At 47.2% G+C, this 13,782-nt stretch overlaps 1 pseudogene; it reads right to left on the bottom strand.

The window, feature by feature from the left end:
- Positions 1-396: 396 nt before the first annotated feature.
- LOC147729303 (uncharacterized) lies at positions 397-10,961 on the bottom strand (annotated as a pseudogene).
- Positions 10,962-13,782: the final 2,821 nt, after the last annotated feature.

Here is a 13,782-nt window from a genome sequence, read left to right as displayed (position 1 = left end):
GAATGCGTTTTTGTCCGTTTGGATATCGTGAACGAAACGTCCCATAAGGAGTAAATACTCTACCTGCTATATCCAAAGGTCGCACTTCCGAGACTCGTCTGCAGGATATCAGGCATAAAAGCATCGTAAGTTTCGCCGATAACTGTTTCCTGGATAATCATTCCTTGGCTGGCCAAGCTTTAAGAAAACGTAAAACTAAATTAACATCCCATAAAACAGAGTACTTGGGTTTCGGGGGGTTGACTAAGCGGATACCCCTGACCACCTTACACACCAGGGGGTGTTCCCCCACTGGTTTACCATCCACATGTGGATGACCAGTCGAAATAGCTGAACAAAAACTGTTTACTGTCCGATATGCCATCCCTGAACTGGCGAGTTCTGAAAGGAAATTGACTATGAGATGGACACCAAATCCCACAGAATCTGTATGCCGTTCAGAACACCAACCAACCCATCTACGCCAAGCTGACTCACACTGCTTGTGCGTAGCAAGTGCCCATGCCTGTGATAAGAAAAACAGAGACTCTTGTGAAACTCCGGGCACTTGCCATCGTCGCCTGAAAGTCTCCACGCCATGAGAGTCAGTAGGCCTTGCATTGTTAAGGGATGCGGCAACCTCAGAGGGTCCTCCAGAATCTCTGGAAACGACTGTAGTTGAATTGGAAGAGCACACGACAAGGTTAGTGCCACAGGAAACCACGCTTGCGCTTTCCAACATGGAGTGACTAATATCACCTCCGCCCGCTGTCGACAGAGTTGTGCCAATACTCTCGGAATCATGGCGAAAGATGGAAATGCATATAGAATGCCTGTCATCCACGACTGAAGAAATGCGTCCTAGCTGATCGCCAGAGGATCTGGTCGCCAGCTGTAGAACCGCCGAAGTTGCGCATTGAGTCTGGATGCAAAAGATCCACTGCACATGGGCCCCATTTGTCGTTCATCTGAGTGAACACCCATGGATGCAGCTTCCAATCGCTGGCATCCCTCAGGAAGCAAGAATTCCAATCCGCTACCACATTGGCAGAACCCAGAATGTACTCCGCCGTCACTGATATATGGTAGGTCAGGCAATAATGCCAAATGTCCTTGGGTATCTCCACCAGAAGACGAGACCTCGTACCCTCCAGACGATTGATGTATCGTACTGCTGACACATTGTCCATCTGCAGTAAAATACAGCAGCGGGGAGAGTGTCCGGATTGCAAACGAGCCCGCAAGAAGCTCCAGGCAATTGATATGGAGTTTCAGTTCCTCTCTGGACCACCGACCCCCAGTTTCTATCAAGCCGCATCGGGCTCCCCAGCTCCATCTGCTGGCATCCGATTCTATGACTACCTTCGGGCTGGCTGAGAAAATGGCTTTGCCATTCCAAGCGTCCATGCGATCCGGCCACCAACCCATCTCGGTCCGTGCCTCGTCGGAAATCGAGATCTGCTCTGCATAACTCAGACCCTTGCGTAAGTGTAGAATCTTTAAACGCTGAAGTGCCCTGTAATGTCGGGGTCCTGGGAATATCGCCTGTATTGAGGCGGCCAGAAGTCCCACCAGTCTGGCCAAGGTCCTCAAGGATATAGTCTGAGAGTCAAGCGCTCTCCTCTTCTCTTTCTCGATAGCTACTCTCTTCCTCAAAGGTAATAGTAACTGAGCCGCAATGGAGTCTACCTGAAACCCCAAGAACTCCATCAACTGCGTTGGAGTCAGAATGGACTTCTGCACGTTGATGACAAATCTGCCTGCTGCTCAGTCAGTGGGACTGTGGTGGTGGAATGTTGGTGTGGGCATGCTGTGGAATGTTGGTGAGTGAGAGAAACAGTTGGAGGATGGGCTAAGCAGCAGGAAGGCTGCTCCTGGTGGGGCTCTAGATGATAACATGCATCCTAATAAACCAACCTACTTAATATACATTACAACAGAAAGAGATCTGGCATTCACAACTTGGGTGGCAGAGGCCTAGTCCACTTCAATTCGAAATCACATCATACATCAGGCAAAAAGTGTGTGTTAACCATATCAAAAGAGGCCCTTTCCTGCGCCTTTCACAAGAATTTCCAGGTTAAGCTTGAGCCGCATAGAGCCAGAGAACTGACCAACTACTATGTGATCATAACAGTAAGCTCGAAACCCATTTCCCCAAACCAATCCTTGGACAGTACAAAGGAGTGGAAAAGACTTCAGCCGCCATTCCATAAGGCTGTTTCACTTTCAGGAGGGTTGATGGCATATTTTTACGCAAATAAAGGCCATATGAGTCAAAACCACGATGAACGAGCCTGGTGGGCCATAGGCGAGACTTCTCTCGAATTCAGCTAGCATCAGATGTCAGCATTTCATCTACTTGTGGACCCAAGGAGAGCGTGCCGCATTTCATCAGGGCATTTCTGACACAGATGGGGGGTGTCAGAACGGCCTGACCTTCCTGAATTGAGTTGGAGCAGGCGAAAAAACTTTTGAATTGCAAAGTATGAAAAATCACACTCGCATAAGCCGAAAGAAAATGTGTCAGCGAATAAATCCGAGAGAAATATGTCCTCAGTGAAAAAAGCGCATGTGATCAGCAATTTGAGCAGAAAATTTCACTTGTAAATTGAAGTGTCACTGCGTTGGAAAAGCACATGCCATGTTTTGTTAACATAATCGGAAAAATGGTGCTGCCACGTGTTATTTCACCAGATGCCACTCATTGTGGGGACTCTCTCCGTACTTTTATTAGCATCCTCTGTCTGCGCAAATCCCACTCAGCTGTGAAATTGGAATTGCAAACAGAAATATTACATTTCCACTCAGCAGTCGCTGCTGGAAAAAGCCCACACGGACAAAACCTAGTGACAGTAGAAGCTTGCGTTGCTCCATGCTGCAACAGCGGTGGCGCAAATCATCAAACACTCTGGATACAAGGCCGAGCCTGTCTTTTTTCGGTATGTTGTTTGATAATTAGCCCTTTGCATCTCTAGGATGACAATGCATGGCAGTAAAATTGCACAATGAATGCATGCATTATAGACCTTAGTCTGTAATTTCATTGGCTGAAGTCTACTCCGCCTTTAATCCTTCCAGGGACAACAAAATTAGTGCCATTGAGTTGGAAGATAATTATTAAGAGCCTAAGACCCTGATTTCGAGGTTCCGGAAACTTGAGGTAGGTAGATGAGTGAATGAGTAGCGGTACCCCTCACTTGGTAAGTACCGATTTCCTGGGGTAAGCATTTAAAGTACTGTAAATTCCCCTGATAACGAGTTTACCAAAGTACAATGAGGAATTGTATTTTTAGTTTTCGAAGCGTTTTCTCCTGATCCATTTTGCCACGTTTGATATGTTGACAATTGTCATTGAGGTTATTGTGGAGGTGCAGTGTTTACCGCAGACAGCACAATTCCAATCCCTGTGCTAAATCTTATTTGTACACGGATGTTAGACCTGTCAGCCTTAGGGTGGTCTTCTGCCAAAGTTTTTGCCTGCTTGCCTCCAATTTTGCTAAACTTGTTATGTTGGTTTTGAGGCATTTGGCGCTTTACCGCTGCTAACCAGAGCTAAATTGACTGTGCTTTCTCCTTAAAGATGATTTGATTAACATATTCACAAATGGCATATAATAATTTACTTATAAGTCTGTAGTAAAATGCTCTACATGTGCCCAAGGCCTGTAAATAAAATGCTACTAGTGGGGCCTGCAGCATAGGGCAGGGTGCTGTGTAATTAAAAGGTAGGACATGCACTTTTAAGTACTACATGTTCTGGTAGTGAAAAACTCAGAAATTCACTTTTCAGTACTGTGAGACCTACCCCTCCCTTAGGTTAACATTGAGGACTCCTTGTCACATCTAACATGTGTAATTCGCGATTGGAATGAGACTCCTCACCCATGCACACAAGGCTCTCCACGACTTGGGCCCAAAGTACCTCAACAGCCGCCTCACTTTCTACACACCCACCCAACAGCTCCGATCTGCCAGCCTCGCCCTCGCCTCCGTCCCAAGAATTCGGAAATCCACCGTCGGAGGAAGATCCTTCTCCTACCTGGCAGCCAAGACTTGGAACTCCCTCTCCACTCACCTACGGCTGACCCAGGATCACCTCTCCTTCAGGAAACTACTCAAGACCTGGCTGTTCGAGCAGTAGCGACCCCCCCCCCCACCCCCCTCAGCGCCTTGAGACCCTGCGGGTGAGTAGCGCGCTATACAAGTGTTATGATTTATTGATTGATTGATAGAACTGTCATGAATTTTAATAATAAATCCTCTTTAATGGTAACGTTGAATCTATCATTACAATTTCTGAAATGCCACTTTTAGGACAATGCAAAAAGAACAATTGATGGACAGAATGCAGAACAATGTCATACATTCACCCCAGTACAGAGATCTGGGCCTAAATCCATTTTTTTTGCTCACCATACCATTCCAGTTTGGACTCAGCCATATGCAAATCAATTTTACCTCTGCGCCGAATGGGAACAATCCATCCGGAACTGCCAGGCCAGGTCCTCTCTGGACTGAAACAAGCATCCTAGGACCGGTTTCGGGCTTTCAGCCCTCATCAGCCGGGAAAGCTTGACTCTAGTGGCATGGAGAGCACAGGACCCATGTCTGGGCATACCCGTCCCACTCAGGGTGACAAATGCAAAATGAACAATTGATGGACAGAATGCGGAACAATGTCATACATTCACCACAGAACAGAGATCTGGGACTAAAGCCATCGTTTTTTTGCTCACCATGCCATTCCAGTTGGGGCTCAGCCATATGCAAATCAGTCTTGACCCTGCGCCCAATGGGAACAGTCTAGCCCGAACTGCCAAGCCAGGTCCTCCCTGGACTGGAAACAAGCATTCTGCTTTGTTTCTTTTGCATATGTTGCCCTAAGTGGGAAGAGTATGCCCAGACATGAGTCCCATGCTCACTGCACCACTGGATTCAAGCTAGCCTGGCTTATGAAGGGGGATGCCCTGAAACCGGTCCCAGGATGCTTGTTTCTGGTCCAGGGAGGACCTGGCTTGGCAGTTCGGGCTGGACTGTTCCCACAAGGAACAGGGTCATGACTGATTTGCATATGGCAGGGTCCATACTGGGGTGGTGTGATGAGCAAAGGAATGATGGCTTTAACCCAGATCCTCGTGACTTGGGGTGAATGTTTGCATTGTCCAGCATTCCGTCCATGAATTGTTTCTTTTGCATATGTCGCCCTAAGTGGGAAGGGTATGCCCAGACAAGGGTCCGGTGCTCACTACACCACTGGATTCAAGTTTGCCTGGCTGATGAAGGGTGATGCCCTGAAACCAGTCTCAAGATGCTTGTTTCTGGTCCAGGGAGGACCTGGCTTGGCAATTCGGTCTGGACTGTTCTCACAAGAAACAACTATTAGTGCTCCCACACATCAGTATGTCCTAGCATGCCCCATTCTGCAGCGGAATGAGAAGAACCTTATGATGAAGCCTGATACCAAGGGGTAACCCTGGTGGGTGAGGGTTATCTAAAGAAATTTGTTTTTCCTCCTATAATAACATCAGGGGGTAAGAAGAAAGAGCAGAATTCAAGTTGGTCAGAGTGACTCTGTTTGGTTTTGTAGGACATCTCGTTGGGGGGTAAGTAGCTGACCGAGCTTTCACTTTATTGGGGTCAGGACTCATTACCCCATCAGAAGTTTGGTCTTGTGAAACTCACACTTTGCTGTGTTCAGAGTGAGACCTGCATCAGCAAGTAACAGTCACACTTGTATAAGAGCCTTGTTATGCTCCTTTCGTGTTGTTCCAAATACCAGTATGTCATCACTATAAATTAAAGCATACATGAAAGATTGACATACTTGACGTATAACATCCTGAAATATTTCGGCAACTGACGACACTCCAAAACTCAACCTTTTGTATCTGCACAAACCAACATGTGTCTAAAAAGTAGTGATGTACCTGCAGTTCCCTACCAACTTAAGTTGCTGGTATCTCTTGTTCAGGTCAAGACGGGAGTAGACTTTGGCACTCCTCAGTTGCATGATCATGTCCGCTATGTGTGGACCAGGATGTACTTTTCTCTCGAATCCTTTGTTGGCGTGGTGTAAATCAACACAGATGAGCACTGCACCTCCACTGTTAGTTTTTGGCTCCACCACAATGTCACAAAGCCCATAGCATAAGACCGGTGGAGCGGTCAATTATGTCATCCTTTAACAGCATTTATAGTTCTTTTTCAACAGTTTCTAGCAAGTGAAAAGCAACAGTGAGGTGTTGCTGGGTAACAGGTTGAATGTCCTTGTTAATGTGTAGTCACACTTTCGTTGTCTTGAGCCTGCCCAGGCCATGAAACAATGACGGAAACTGACTCACAACTTCAGATTCAGTGTGGAGGTTGTAATTCAGAGATATCAGTCCCATGTCAGTAGCAGTGGCAAAACTGAGAATGCATGCACTAGACTTAGGCCCAGATGTACAACTATTTCATTTTGCGAGTCTCTAATTGCGATATTTGTGATTCCCCGTTACAGACTTGCAAAATGAAATGTACTAATGTGGGTGGAACACATTTAGTGGTTCCCAAATGGGTCGCAAATGGACCTGCCCCATCAATATTCATGAGGCAGGTTGCAATTTGTGACCCGTTGGGAACAACTACAATCACAGGGATGGTGACCTGCTGGGGTCAGCAGACCACCATGTCTGCGATTGCTTTTTAAATAAAGCCATATTTTTATTGTAATTCATCCCATTTTCCTTAAAGGAAAACAGGCTGCATTACAAAAATAAAAATGAAAAGTTTTCTGAAAAGCGAAAATGAAAAATGGTCCATGGGACCGCTGCCTGCTCTTAAACATGTTTTTACCTACATTCACAAAGGAGAAGGGATCCCCAGGGACCCCTTACCGTTTGCGAATGGGCTACCACTTCCTCTACGGAATCGGTAAATTATGAATGATTTACAACCGCCTTTTGGTTGGAAAAAAATGCATACATACCAGTTCTATTTGGTATTAGGAAGAGACAACCTAAACATGCCCCTTCCTAACAACAAATCGCAAAAACAAAATGAAATTCGATAACAAGTTGCAGAGTTGCTTTTTGCCTTTTATACATGGCAAAATGCAATTTATCAGTCAAAACAGCCAGATGGGCAATTCTGTTGTTTGCAACTCGGAAAATGCTTCATACATCTGGCCCGAAGTACCTTGAAGGACATGAATTGGTGCTTCAACTGATGCAGCTTTATGTCTCATTCTATCTGTGATGGGCCCTTGACTCTGCTACGGTTAAGAATCAACTCACGTGTATATTTTCTCGTTTGACGGGTCAAGGCATCGCACAGGAGATAGGCTGTTGCACGTTTTGACTGGCATGATGTTAATCTGCGCCCCACTATCCACGATAAAGGTTACCAGGCAACTCTTGACCTTTATTGTAATCTTGGGGCAATGTCCAGATGAATTCTGTTGTTTCGTATGGTGCTTTACCTTTGTCCTTTGTTCTTCCCAGTGAGCAGCCAAGCCTACATGTGCCTGTCGTTCCTTGGTTGATGCCACCATCACATATCCATCTTCTTCAGTGGTGCTTTATAATGAGGTTCCTGAGCCATTGTAGGATGAACTTGATGATAATCTACTTAGTCTGGTTTCTACTTGTAACTGATGTTGCTTTTTGGCTTTGTGGGCATGGAAAGAATGCTTCTGGAACCTTCTGGCTTCTCTTTTGCTTTTCAAACTTTTATGAAGTGGTTTTCTTTCCTGCAACCTTTTCACATTTGCCCCAAGGCTGGACATTTGGCTTCATGAGGAAATGAAAACCCACATCGGAAACACAACTTTTTCTATTTGGAGATGTCGACTTGAATGCCTCTACCTATTACTTGTGCTTACTTTTAATGACCAACGCTAATTCAGCTTCCATATCAGCAACTTGTTGATCTGCTCTTTTGTTGCTCTTAAAGCTATTAGTACTTTCTCTAAACTGAGGGTCTCTCTCTACATTCTTCTTCTGAAAGAGTATGGAAAACAGCCATTGATGACACTAAGGCACATGGCTTCTCCATCATTAAATTCACTAAACGTACAGTGCTTGATAACCCCATCATGTCTTTCTACAAACTCATCCATCATTTCACCAGCTTGCTATCTTGCTTGATTGAAAATGTATCTTTCATAGGCGACATTGAACTTGGCACCCAATATTTCTTTCATCTGATGGTACGATTTTGCATAATTCTGCAAAATTTTCTTCAGCACTTCTTTTACCCTGGCAAGGTTCGTCAAATACTTAACAATTTTATTATCATCTGCTTCTTCTAAAGCATGCATGAAACCATTGAACGTCTCGATCCATGCAGCCTACCTGGCGCCAATATTCTGCTTCTTTGCCGTGTCGAATGGCAGTGGTGGTTTCAGGAATTGCATTGTATCTTGCGCTCCCTTCTGCAACCATTGAAAAATTTCACAATTTCGATGGCTCTCATTGTATTGAATGCCACTTGCCTCTGTGCATGCATCAGCGGCCCGACTGGGCCTGGTCCTTTGACGCGATTCGAGGTCATGTGGCACGACCCTCGCTCTTGCTGGTAAGCACGTTTGCACTTTCATACCTGGTTATCATAGCCTTTTGAATTTGCTTTGCATGGATTCTGGTGCTGTGTTATAGCGCAATGCAGTATTTCTTCTTTCAGCCTTACCAATGGATTTTTCGAATGGCGGGCTTTTCAAATGCGTTCCTCTGTGGGGCCTCCAACTTCTTCGAGGGCTGTATATGGGCTGTAGTCGAGCTTTGACTCCAGGCAACTTCGAAATGCTTGTCTTGCTTCTTTGGGGCACGGATCCCTTACTTGTCGCCAATTGTAGGGTCATCCCTAGCCCAGGAGCATGCAATAATAATAATAATAATAATACAGCATTTTATAAAGCGCGAACAGCTACCTCACAAGGAGGTGTCCCGGCGCTAGGAAGAACACTGTTGACCTAGAGGTTGAAACAAGGGAGCTTAGCGTGGTTGGGTAAAGAGCCAGGTCTTCAGCAACCGTTTGAAGCAAGGTTCAGAGGGGGCTTGCTGAATAGATGGGGGCAAGGAGTTCCATAACATTGTGACATTTGCCGAGAAGGTTCGGCCCCCCAATCGAGCCTTTTTTGCTCGCGGGAGGACAAGTTGCACACGGCTATTGGAACGGAGCGTACGGGCCTGTACATATCTCGGGAGCCAGGTTTTCAGGTACTTGGGACAGGTGCCAAACAGAGATCTAAAGGCCAATGTAAGTGCTTTGATTTTGATTCTGTAGGCAACTGGCAGCCAGTGTAGTGATCGCAGATACGGAGAGACTGAATGCCTAAAAGGGATCTGCAATAACAGTCTCGCAGCCGCATTTTGGACCAACTGGAGTTTTTGAGTCAGGTATTTAGGTAAGCCCAGATAGCGTCCATTGGCGTAGTCCAGCCTAGATGTTACTGTGGCATGGATTACTGTTTTCCGACAACTCACCGGGAGAAGTCTCAGGATCCTGCGGAGATTTCTCAGCTTACTCAGACAGCAACCGACTACCTGTTGAATATGCGAGGTAAAGGACAGGCTGTCATCCCACTTCACTCCCAGGTTTTTTGCCGAGAGGCTAGGTGAAGGCGCTTGGCCCATCTCCGCTGGCCACCATAGCTCTGAGGGAGGGGGGCGGCCTTTACCAAAAAAGATCACCTCCATTTTATTGGCGTTTAGTTTTAATTTATTCGCGTTCATCCAACAGGCTACATCCCGGAGACAGCCCCGAAAGTTCGAGAAGGACTCCTGCGACACCTCTGAGTACGGAAATACCAACTGGGTGTCATCGGCATAAGAAATTGCCTTGACACCCCAGTTGGCAATCAACGCAAAGAGAGGAGCGAGGTAGATGTTGAACAAAAGGGGGCTGAGTGCCGACCCCTGTGGAACGCCACAGCTGATGACTTTGGGTGATGAAGAGACAGTCCCCAGTGTCACCTTTTGTGTTCTCTGAGACAGATATGAATGTAGCCATCCCAGTGCTTTGTCACAGATGCCTGTCTCAGCCAGTCGCATCAAGAGCCTGGCGTGATCACCGTGTCGAAGGCGGTCGACAAATCCAGGAGTACCAGCATCGCTGAGCTTCCTGCATCCATCGACCACCTTACTGACTCTGCCACCTCAATTAGAGCTGTCTCCGTGCTGAAGCCCGAACGAAAGCCTGATTGCGACTCATGTAATATCTTGTTTTTTTCGATGAATTCACTCAGCTGACGCTGTATGATTTTCTCGAACATTTTTCCCGGAGCGGCTAACAGAGAGATCGGGCGAAGGTTACTGAGGTCTTCTGAGTCCCCATTGGGTTTTTTTTTTAAGCGGGAGGAGGGTTGCGTGTTTCCAGATGTTCGGGAATACCCCCGAAACGATGGATGAATTCCAGATTTGTTGTACTGTGGGGGCCACAAAGTCAGCAATGGTGCCCCATATTTTAGAGGGACATGGGTCATCCGGCGAACCGGATTTGCAGCGGATAAGTTCTTGTCTCACCGTATGCAGAGGTATGATCTGGAATTGAGATAGGGTTTCACCCATCACATCTTTGGTAGCTAGGTCCGATTTCAACGTTTTTGTTTCTGGCCCAAAGGATTCGTAAACTTGTTTAATTTTTTGGTCAAAGTACTCAGAAATATTTTCACATAGAGTGAGTGACTGGGGAACCTCCCTCTCAATGCATTTAGGTTTAATAAAGGACTGTACCACCTTAAAAATCTGCTTATTCGACTGCTTTGCCTGCTGGATAGAGTCCGCATAAAACTGTTTTTTAGCTTTTCGAATAGCTTTCTGTAATTTTTTGGCTGCTTCCTTATATTTGGATTTTTCTGCAAGCCCATAGTTCACTCTCCACAATCTCTCCAGTTTCTTACAGGCTGCTTTCTCTGTTCTAAGGTCCTGAGAGAACAAGGGAGCGGAGGGAGAGTGTCGCTTAGATAATGCTTGTGAGGCTGGAGCAATGGAGGAGACCATGTTCCCGACCCAATCATTAAGTAGCTGAGCGTCTGTGTTAGCGTTAGAGGTGAGAGATGGAATATTCTGTGCCAGTACAGGGCCCATAATATCGGGGACTAGTTTTTTCCATTGTCTCTTCAAGAAAAAGCATTTACTGGAAGCCGGGTTATCATGTGCTAAATAAAGTTTAAATGGGATTAGAGAGTGGTCTGACCAGGTCAGTGGTAGAGGTTTCTCAGGCTTCACATCTGTAATATTAGAGAAAATGAGATCGAGCGTGTGACCCGCTCTATGCGTGGGGCCGTCATTAATCAGCCTCAGCTTGGGCGTATTTAGTGTGGATCTCAGCAGCTCTGCAAGAGCGCAGTCCATCTTGTCCATATGAATGTTAAAATCCCCGACCACAATGAATTGAGGGTGGAGGAGGGAGCTCTGAACAATCATATCTAGCAGAGTAAGTATATTGGGATCCTCACCGCCGGGCGGACGGTGTATTACTAATCCTGCTAAGGAGAGCTGAGGGCTCACCTGAAAACAAAAGTGTAAACCTTCGATTCCCTGAATCAAGGTAGGGGTCGAGGAGGTTAATACTAGCTGATCTTTAAAAATAACAGCCACACCTCCCCCTCTTTTGGTGCCTGAGCGGTTGGAAAGACATATTTTAAATCCTAGGGGGACTGCTAACGCAATGGCAGTCAAATTATCTTCCTTGCTCCATGTTTCCGTTAGAAACAGAACATCCCACTCGTGTTCCTCTAGCAGTAGCCAAATATCCTCAGCTTGTTTAACAAGGGATCTGCAGTTAAATAGACCTGCTCTGAGACCTTTGTTAATTGCTGGCTTGGGCTTGGAGGGCCTCGCCTTATCTCTGGAGCCGAGAGATATCCCACAAGTCCCACAGATCTGAAGGCGTGTGAGAGTCTGAGGATCCATCTCATGCGTACGGCCCTTGGATGTAATATTGAGAGCCCATAGGTCCTCACTAGACCACACTATCCTCCCTTGGCGTGCACACTCACCGGCAGCATGCCTGGCCCTGGCCCCAGTCTGGTCGCGGACGGGCGCAGATGGGCTTGCCTCAGGCGTGCCTTCGGCGTGCAAACGGCGCTACCGCTGCGCTCGTCCGCTGCGCTTCCGTTGGAAGCACATATTAAGTGGGCGGTGGGGCAGGGGCGTGGCCTGACCGGTGGTGGGCGTGGCCTGCGTGTCCCAGTGGGGGTGGCGGCAGCACCAGGAAGTATCCCGCAGCAGCGTTCAACGTTCAGCAGCTGCGTGGGAGTGCCGAAGGGAGAGAGGAATGTTTAGTTTCACGTTCACTAAATACACTCAAATGGGTTAAAAAGCTGTATTAAAATCACAGTCAATAACACTTTTAAAATTACGAAGAGCGACTCTCCCGGCTTCCGCCTCAGGAGGTCTAAGTATTCAAGCTCGCGCTGTTATGCTTGGCGCGCTTTTATGCGTTCGAAAAAAGGGGCATGGCCTGACCGGTGGTGGGCGTGGCCTGCGTGGCCCTGGGGGAGTGGCGGCAGCACCAGGAAGTATCCCGCGGCAGCGTTCAGCAGCTGCGCGGGAGTTCCGAAGGGAGAGAGGAATGTTTAGTTTTAACGTTCACTAAATACACTCAAATGGGTTAAAAAGCTTGTAGGAGAGTAGGGTCTGCTATCCTATGGTCACCCCAATTTTTGCTTTTTGCTTCACTGGTTTTCGACTTACTGAGGCTGTGGGCCTGCTAATCAGACCCCCAGCCTGCTGTTCTCTCTCTAAATTTATAATACATGTGCTATAGGTACATACCACAATTGGAAATGGACTCCTTGTCAGCCCCTGTACCATGCACTATAGGTGCTCAGGGCATAGGTGCCACCAAGGCCTACCAGGGGCTGAAGCATAGCTTTTGCCACCCCTGGCTGGTTCTTAAATTGACACAACTGGCTGATCACTCAGCTGGGGCAAGTGGGTGTAATCACCCCTTGCTTAGATATAGTATACCTATATCTAAACCTATATCTGGACACATATATAGCCTGTAAGCCACTCCTATGGAAGGCCTCATCAATCCTGGAGGCAGAGTGCGTGGTTTTATGTGAGATGGAGCTCTGGCATGAGCTGAGCCTGTCTGCAGCTGTCGGGAACAACTCCCTAAGCTGATCCGGGATAATGCCATACCATATACTCTTAAGCGCCTTATAATCCTCGCGGTTATATAGCAACTTTGGTTTGGCTTTATCAAAACATGTCGTGTAAGGTGTCATACGAATTGGAATACTACCCCCTCGCCAGTTCTGGCGACGGGGGTAGCATTCCACCCTTCTAGAGGGAGAAGACATGTTACTTTACTGAAACGCGGTTGATTTAAAATGAGCCTCAGATCCACAAAATGGATGCCCCTGCCACAGACACGGGTCTGGCCTCCTGCTGCTGACCGAAACTCGGCAGAGGAGGCCTGGACAAAGAGTTTCCTGTCACAGGGCGGTGTCAAACCACCCCAGACAGGAGATAGTGGATTGGAGTAGGGAGGTTTCAAAGAAACCAGACACTGCCTGGGGAGCACAAGGCTGCCCCTTGCATAATCCGGCCAAACCGGTTCTGGGGCCTCCCAGCCCCTGTCCCAGCGCGGCCAGGATCAAAGGAGAGGGGTGTAACCACCCCCTTCCTGGGTCCCACCCATAGGAGGGGACCTAGCAGGATGTCCAACCCCCCAGATTCGAATAAGAGGGGGAGCAGTGCCAATGCAACTCAGATCATCCTGAAGAAACATAAGAAACGAATTCTGGACCCTTCGACTTTCTACACGACGTTAGAAGACTGAAGAATCTCCCTTGTGGTCAAGGAGTGA

This window comes from Lissotriton vulgaris, chromosome 2_2 (genome assembly GCF_964263255.1).
Source record: "Lissotriton vulgaris chromosome 2_2, aLisVul1.2, whole genome shotgun sequence".
Lineage (NCBI taxonomy): Eukaryota > Metazoa > Chordata > Amphibia > Caudata > Salamandridae > Lissotriton > Lissotriton vulgaris.
The sequence above is the reverse complement of the archived record's forward strand: the minus strand, read 5'-3'. Positions and strand labels throughout refer to the sequence as shown.